Source organism: Rutidosis leptorrhynchoides, chromosome 4 (assembly GCF_046630445.1).
Source record: "Rutidosis leptorrhynchoides isolate AG116_Rl617_1_P2 chromosome 4, CSIRO_AGI_Rlap_v1, whole genome shotgun sequence".
Classification (NCBI taxonomy): domain Eukaryota; kingdom Viridiplantae; phylum Streptophyta; class Magnoliopsida; order Asterales; family Asteraceae; genus Rutidosis; species Rutidosis leptorrhynchoides.
The window spans coordinates 253,643,250-253,650,619 of record NC_092336.1 but is presented as its reverse complement, the minus strand read 5'-3'; positions in this window follow the sequence as shown (position 1 = coordinate 253,650,619).

The following is a 7,370-nucleotide window of genomic DNA, read 5'->3' as shown; positions in this document are numbered from 1 at the left end:
AAATCATGTTATATCTTTGTGGTAACGAGAATTTGAAGGCTTTGACCGTTTGTCAATCCGAGTTTCGAGGAATTTTCTAAAAATCTCCAAAGTAGGCTACTCGGTCACTTTTGTAAATTTATTAAAGCTGAAAAATTAACTTTGAAACACCGAAACCGCGTTGGCAACTACGAGTTGTCTAGGTTTAGTTTACTTCTGTAAAAATTTATGCTTAATCTTTTTGGTAATGTATAACTTTTATCTTTGGCCGTTTATCAATCGGAGTTCCGATAATTTTTCTAAAAATCGCTGAAGTGGCCGTTTAGTCATGTTTGACCGAAAAATCATTTTTGTATAAGTTATTGTATTTTTGCATGCGACCTCGTTTTTACTTTAACCTTTGACTTTTGCACATTAGTCTCGAGCATTAGATTGTGGTACACTATGACTTGGCCTAATTTATTAGACAAATATTGACAAATACATAAATATATATAATTACTATAGGTTCGTGAATCCGAGGCCAACCCTACACTTGTTCAATGATGTTATATGTATTTTTACTACAAAATACAGTATGGTGAGTTTCATTTGCCTTTTTACCCTTTATATTTTTGGGCTGAGAACACATGCGCAACTTTTATAAATGTTTTACGAAATAGACACAAGTACGTGAAACTACATTCTATGGTTGAATTATCGAAATCGAATATGCCCCTTTTTATTAAGTCTGGTAATCTAAGAATTTGGGAACAGACACCCTAATTGACGCGAATCCTAAAGATAGATCTATCGGGCCCAACAAGCCCCATCCAAAGTACCGGATGTTTTAGTACTTCGAAATTTATATCATGTCCGAAGGAGGATCCCGGAATGATGGGGATATTCTTATATATGCATATTGTTAATGTCGGTTACCAGGTGTTCAATCCATATGAATGATATTTTTGTCTCTATGCATGGGACGTATGTTTATGAGAAATGGAAATCTGAAATCTTGTGGTCTATTAAAATGATGGAAACGATTGTTTAAGTTAAACTAATGAACTCACCAACCTTTTGGTTGACACTTGAAAGCATGTTTATTCTCAGGTGTTAAAGAAATCTTCCGCTGTGCATTTGCTCATTTTAAAGATATTATTTGGAGTCTTTCATAGCATATTTCGAAGAACGTTGCATTCGAGTCATTGAGTTCATCAAAGATTATTATTAAATCAATTTATAGTTGGATAGTGGATATTATGAAATGGTATGCATGCCTGTCAATTTTCGATGTAAAGAAAGATTGTCTTTTAAAAACAAATGCAATATTTGTAAAATGTATCATATGGAGGTCAAACACCTCGCAATGTAATCAACTATTGTGAATCGTTTATAATGTATATGAACGGGTCCTTTCATGTTAAGCATTGATAATTGGGTGCTCGCGAACAAACTTTTGGAATGCAACTTTTGGATGATCAATTTTATGGAAATACTAAATCTTGTGGTTCAAATATAACTTTTATTAATACACCTATGATTTCACCAACGTTTTTTGTTGACAGTTTTCTATATGTTTCTCAGGTTCATACATGGCTATTTGATACATGCTTCCGCGTACTTTCATACTTGCTTGAGGTCGAGCATACATGCATACACTCTGATTTCTTGCTTGGAGTCAAGCATACATACATACTTACGCTATTTATAGCAACTGTGATTTTCAACTAATTATGTCGCAAGTTATTTCATTTATACATTACTACTTTTGTAAACTTAAACTTGTTGTCGATCCGTTTGGTAAACTAAACTTTGCAAGTCATGTACTTTTCAAATGAATGCGACATAGTTTTGGTCAAACGAGTCTCATATAGGGACTACGACCACGTAACGGGACCTAAGTTAGCGGCGCCGTCAATGACGATTTGGTCGGGTCGCTACAGATGGTATCAGAGCATTGGTTGTAGGGAACTAGGATGTGCATTAGTGTGTCTGACAGTGTCATTGGGACGCATTAGTGAATCTAGACTACAACCGGATAGTTAGCCATTGCATTCTGACATACATTGCTATAGATAGCACTTACTTGACTACTTGTGCATTATACTTGAATCATTCTTAGGAAAACTTCTTGATGGTACCAAGCTTTCATCATACGAATCCGTATTCTGCCACTTTCTGGTAACACACGTAAATTCAAGATTCATACACGTATGGATGACGACGACTTCATTAGTCACACTTGTTCGGGAACTCTGTCTCCCGGATTGTTATTTGCCACCGTTTCAACTTACTATCGGTTTCCTACTGGTATTTCTTACTATCTACTTTTTGGTGTTACTACCATCACTACTCTAGGTGAGTATCGTCATCAACATTTATCACTACGGTTGCGTGCTACTCGTTATCATGACTCGTTACTCTTTTCATACCTGAATACCTTATTGTCTGACTCGAACCGCATTGACGTGAACAATCATTTATACACTTCCCTCGGGAACGCTTCCTTAGAGTTGCAGAAATTCTTTCGATTAAATACGAGTCACATTTGAGACGTCGTTACATTTTGTTCATTTTAGATCTTCACAGTTACACGAACTTGATGTTATGGAGAGATGTGGGAATGGAGGTATGAGTTAGCGTAATATAACGAAACTCGATCAACGTGGTTATATTACGGTAAGACATACCAAAGTTCTAATGACACGTGATGGTGGTTAGACTCGATCAACCTAATCACCACCATGTGCCATGTACATGATTTCATCTATTCATGTTTGGACATCTGAAAACTCCGAAAGTACTGACAACAACCATACCGGGGACACACCTTCGAATATTGTCGAACCATATTTATGCTTCCGAATGAATGACGAATTCTTTCAACTTCAAACATACGTTATACATGAATACTATCTCGTCCTCGCACAGTTTTATCAACGAACTACAATATACCTGTTATGCTCACACCGAGGTGGCAACTTCTCTCGTATTACACTCGTACTTCCGTATAAGGAAATCTTTGATTCTAAATTTTCAATGGAAGAGATAGACTCTTCACGTTATACTAGTACTCGCCTCAAGGGTGAATAGCCCCCACGAACGTTTTCAGAGACCGATGAGAACTTGCTCCGACAAACGTTTTTGGAAATAGATAAATCTTTCGCGACGCAAATTTCTTGAGAAATTTGTTCTAACTAACGTTTTCGAGTCCTGATGTACCCGTTCAAACATACCTTACAGAAATGTACCTCATTTCAGATCGAGATTCTTGTTTCACTTCTAGATTTCGGAGTGCTTTATGAAAAGCCTCGGGACCGCGTTTAAACATGAGTACAACACATCAACGCATCTCGAAGGGCCAAACAAACATACGATTCAAACCTTGGGAATCATAAAACGAATTCGTGTTATCGACTTCAAAATTTCTTGAGAAAAGTCATTGCCTTTATTAAATTCTCTTACGCCGATGGTTATCATTCAAGTCTTAACGTCACACCTTTTGAAATCTTATGTGACCGGAAACGTCATTCTCCTTTTGTAGAACCAAGTTAATGATAATTAAACCACCGAACCCGAGCTAATTCATGGAACAACCAAGAAACTTCTTTAACCTCATAAAGGCTCGAGACGACCGTAGTCGCCAAAGGAGCTATGCCACTGTTAGACGTAAACTTTTCAAATTCCATGTGGAAAACCGCGTAACGTTAAAAGTCGCACCTTGAAAAGGTGTAGTCCGTTTCGGAAACGTAGAAAGCTAAATCCGTGATATTTTTAGTCCTTTTTTTTGAAATCTTGGGGCGTGTTGTGCCCGTTGCTTACCGCTTCGAACTTCCGACTCAAACAAATTCCGTTCATCCTACATTCCATGCGCTAAACTTAAAGACGTGTCTCGCGAAACAAAAACTTATTATTCCTATCGATGAAACTATGAATCGTGAAACCAAACTTTAAACCAACGTAAAATCGCGACTGTCGAAGTTCGTTGAAATACCCGAGGGAGTACCTTCACTTATTCATAGAACCGACGACGCAAGATCTCGAGGAAGAAACAACGACTACTACTTCCAACTAAATTTCGGGACGAAATTTCTTTTAAGGTGTAGGTAATGTAACATCCCGTGTTTTTCCGTTAAATTTATTTTTAACACTATTTTTTTTTAAATAATACCTTTCGTTATTTAAATTCGTAGTTTCCGTTAACCAACGTTCATAATATTCCCGTTATTTAATTATAACATCACTCGTTTACTCGAGCGTTTTTAAAATATTCGTTTGGTTAATTCCCGCACCCGCTTTGAAACTTGAGGGACCGAGGTTGCCAAGTGGGCAAACTAGTTGACTAGGTCAACTAGTCAACCCACCTTATCCATCCATTCATTTCACCTCCCACCCTCTTCCTATTTTCTCTCTACTTCCCTTTCATGAACTCAAACACCCATCTTCATAAAATCGTCATCTAAATCCGGATCGAGAAGCAAACTTCAAAACAAATTACATATTTGGAATCCTCTCTTCATCCTCTTCGATTTGGTACCAATTTCATAGCTTGGGGTAAGGTTTCTAAAAACTCTAGATTTCTCTAAATTCGTGTTTTTGACTTGAAATTGTGTTAGTTAGTGTCTATGGCTCGTGTCTAGCATGAATACATGTTTTGTTTGCTCGATTTGTTGTTTTGAGTAACTAGTTTGAACATTTGAAATGGGTGTGCTTAATCCTTAATTTTGGATGAGTTAATGTTGTTAAATTGTTAGAGTTTATGTTTTAAAAGTGTTACTAGCATCTTTAGCATCAAATTGATGTGTAGGTTGATTTGGAAAACATCATTAACATGATTATTGGTTTTGTGATTCTTGATTAGGGTTTGATAAACTCTAAAAGGAAATTTTGATGCTTTGAATGCCATGAAATGTTATTAGTTAGTGATTAGTTGTATTGTATGTTTTATTACCTTCAAAACGGCATATCATATGTGTGAATTGCATTCCCGAATCTTAAAATGCGTTTTGTAAACTTGAAACGATGGTTTTGAACATTTAATGACGACTTGACGAGATTTCGGCTATTGTAAATGATGTTTTTGCTTGATGAAAAGTGGTTAGTTGTATTCCTTGTCAAAATACCTTTCCAACGATATAAGATACTTGTTTTGGATGTTTACGGTTTAGGATTTATGGGTATTTGAAGTTGGATTCGTGCTTGAGTGTGAAAACTGCCAGAATTCTCTGCACAGGTAATGGCGCGGCGCGCCATGTACCCGCGCGGCGTGCCAAAGTGGTCTGTCCAACTTTGTCGATTTTTGAATAATGTTTGCTATGCTACGCACCTCCGATTCACATGTAACTTGTTCTAACATGCTCATATATGATTAAAAACCTCAGAAAAATAGTTCGGGACCCGACCCGAACGTGTTGACTTTTCGTTGACTTTGACCGACCGAAGTTCGACTTTTTTCCAAACTTAAATAAATGATTGTGCAATCTTCCTAACTTGTTTCTATACTTGTATCTTGCATGAAACATGACAAATTGATTCACATGCTACATAATCGAGTCGTAACGAGCCATAGGACTAATTGAACACATTTCGCCCGACCTTGTGTCGTAACCGGTTAATTGATACAACTTACTTTTTAGGTTGAGGCTAAGCAACTATCATGCACACATTTACTTTGTGAAGTACATTTATACTCGTGCACTCGAGGTGAGATCATAGTCCCACCTTTTCAACAACTTTTTATACTTTTAAATTGTGGGCTGAGAAATGTATACTTTGTTACATTTTGTACTACTTACTTTTATACTTTGAACACAAGTACGATGAAACAAACATTCCACAGCGAGTTAGAACAAAAAACCTCAATTCGATTATCATTAGTTACACTTGCAGGGTGTAAGCGAGAACTTATATTGCGTGGCCATACGGGTTTGGCAAACCCTCATTCAAACGGTTCGCTACCGTTTACGAATGGGATATATTTTCGAGAAACAGTGTATGTTCTAACACTATTGTGATGGGGTTCTATGGAAGGAATGTTAAGCATTGATAATTGGGTGCTCGCGAACAAACTTTTGGAATGCAATGTTTTGGATGATCAATTTTATGGAAATACTAAATCTTGTGGTTCAAATATAACTTTTATTAATACACCTATGATTTCACCAACGTTTTTCGTTGACAGTTTTCTATATGTTTCTCAGGTTCATACATGGCTATTTGATACATGCTTCCGCGTACTTTCATACTTGCTTGAGGTCGAGCATACATGCATACACTCTGATTTCTTGCTTGGAGTCAAGCATACATACATACTTACGCTATTTATAGCAACTGTGATTTTCAACTAATTATGTCGCAAGTTATTTCATTTATACATTACTACTTTTGTAAACTTAAACTTGTTGTCGATCCGTTTGGTAAACTAAACTTTGCAAGTCTTGTACTTTTCAAATGAATGCGACATAGTTTTGGTCAAACGAGTCTCATATAGGGACTACGACCACGTAACGGGACCTAAGTTAGCGGCGCCGTCAATGACGATTTGGTCGGGTCGCTACAGATGGTATCAGAGCGTTGGTTGTAGGGAACTAGGATGTGCATTAGTGTGTCTGACAGTGTCGTTGGGACGCATTAGTGAATCTAGACTACAACCGGATAGTTAGCCCTTGCATTCTGACATACATTGCTATAGATAGCACTTACTTGACTACTTGTGCATTATACTTGAATCATTCTTAGGCAAACTTCTTGATGGTACCAAGCTTTCATCATACGAATCCGTATTCTGCCACTTTCTGGTAACACACGTAAATTCAAGATTCATACACGTATGGATGACGACGACTTCATTAGTCACACTTGTTCGGGAACTCTGTCTCCCGGATTGTTATTTGCCACCGTTTCAACTTACTATCGGTTTCCCACTGGTATTTCTTACTATCTACTTTTTGGTGTTACTACCATCACTACTCTAGGTGAGTATCGTCATCAACATTTATCACTACGGTTGCGTGCTACTCGTTATCATGACTCGTTACTCTTTTCATACCTGAATACCTTATTGTTTGACTCGAACCGCATTGACGTGAACAATCATTTATACACTTCCATCGGGGAACGCTTCCTTAGAGTTGCAGAAATTCTTTCGATTTAATACGAGTCACGTTTGAGACGTCGTTACATTTTGTTCATTTTAGATCTTCACAGTTACACGAACTTGATGTTATGGAGAGATGTGGGAATGGAGGTATGAGTTAGCGTAATATAACGAAACTCGATCAACGTGGTTATATTACGGTAAGACATACCAAAGTTCTAATGACACGTGATGGTGGTTAGACTCGATCAACCTAATCACCACCATGTGCCATGTACATGATTTCATCTATTCATGTTTGGACATCTGAAAA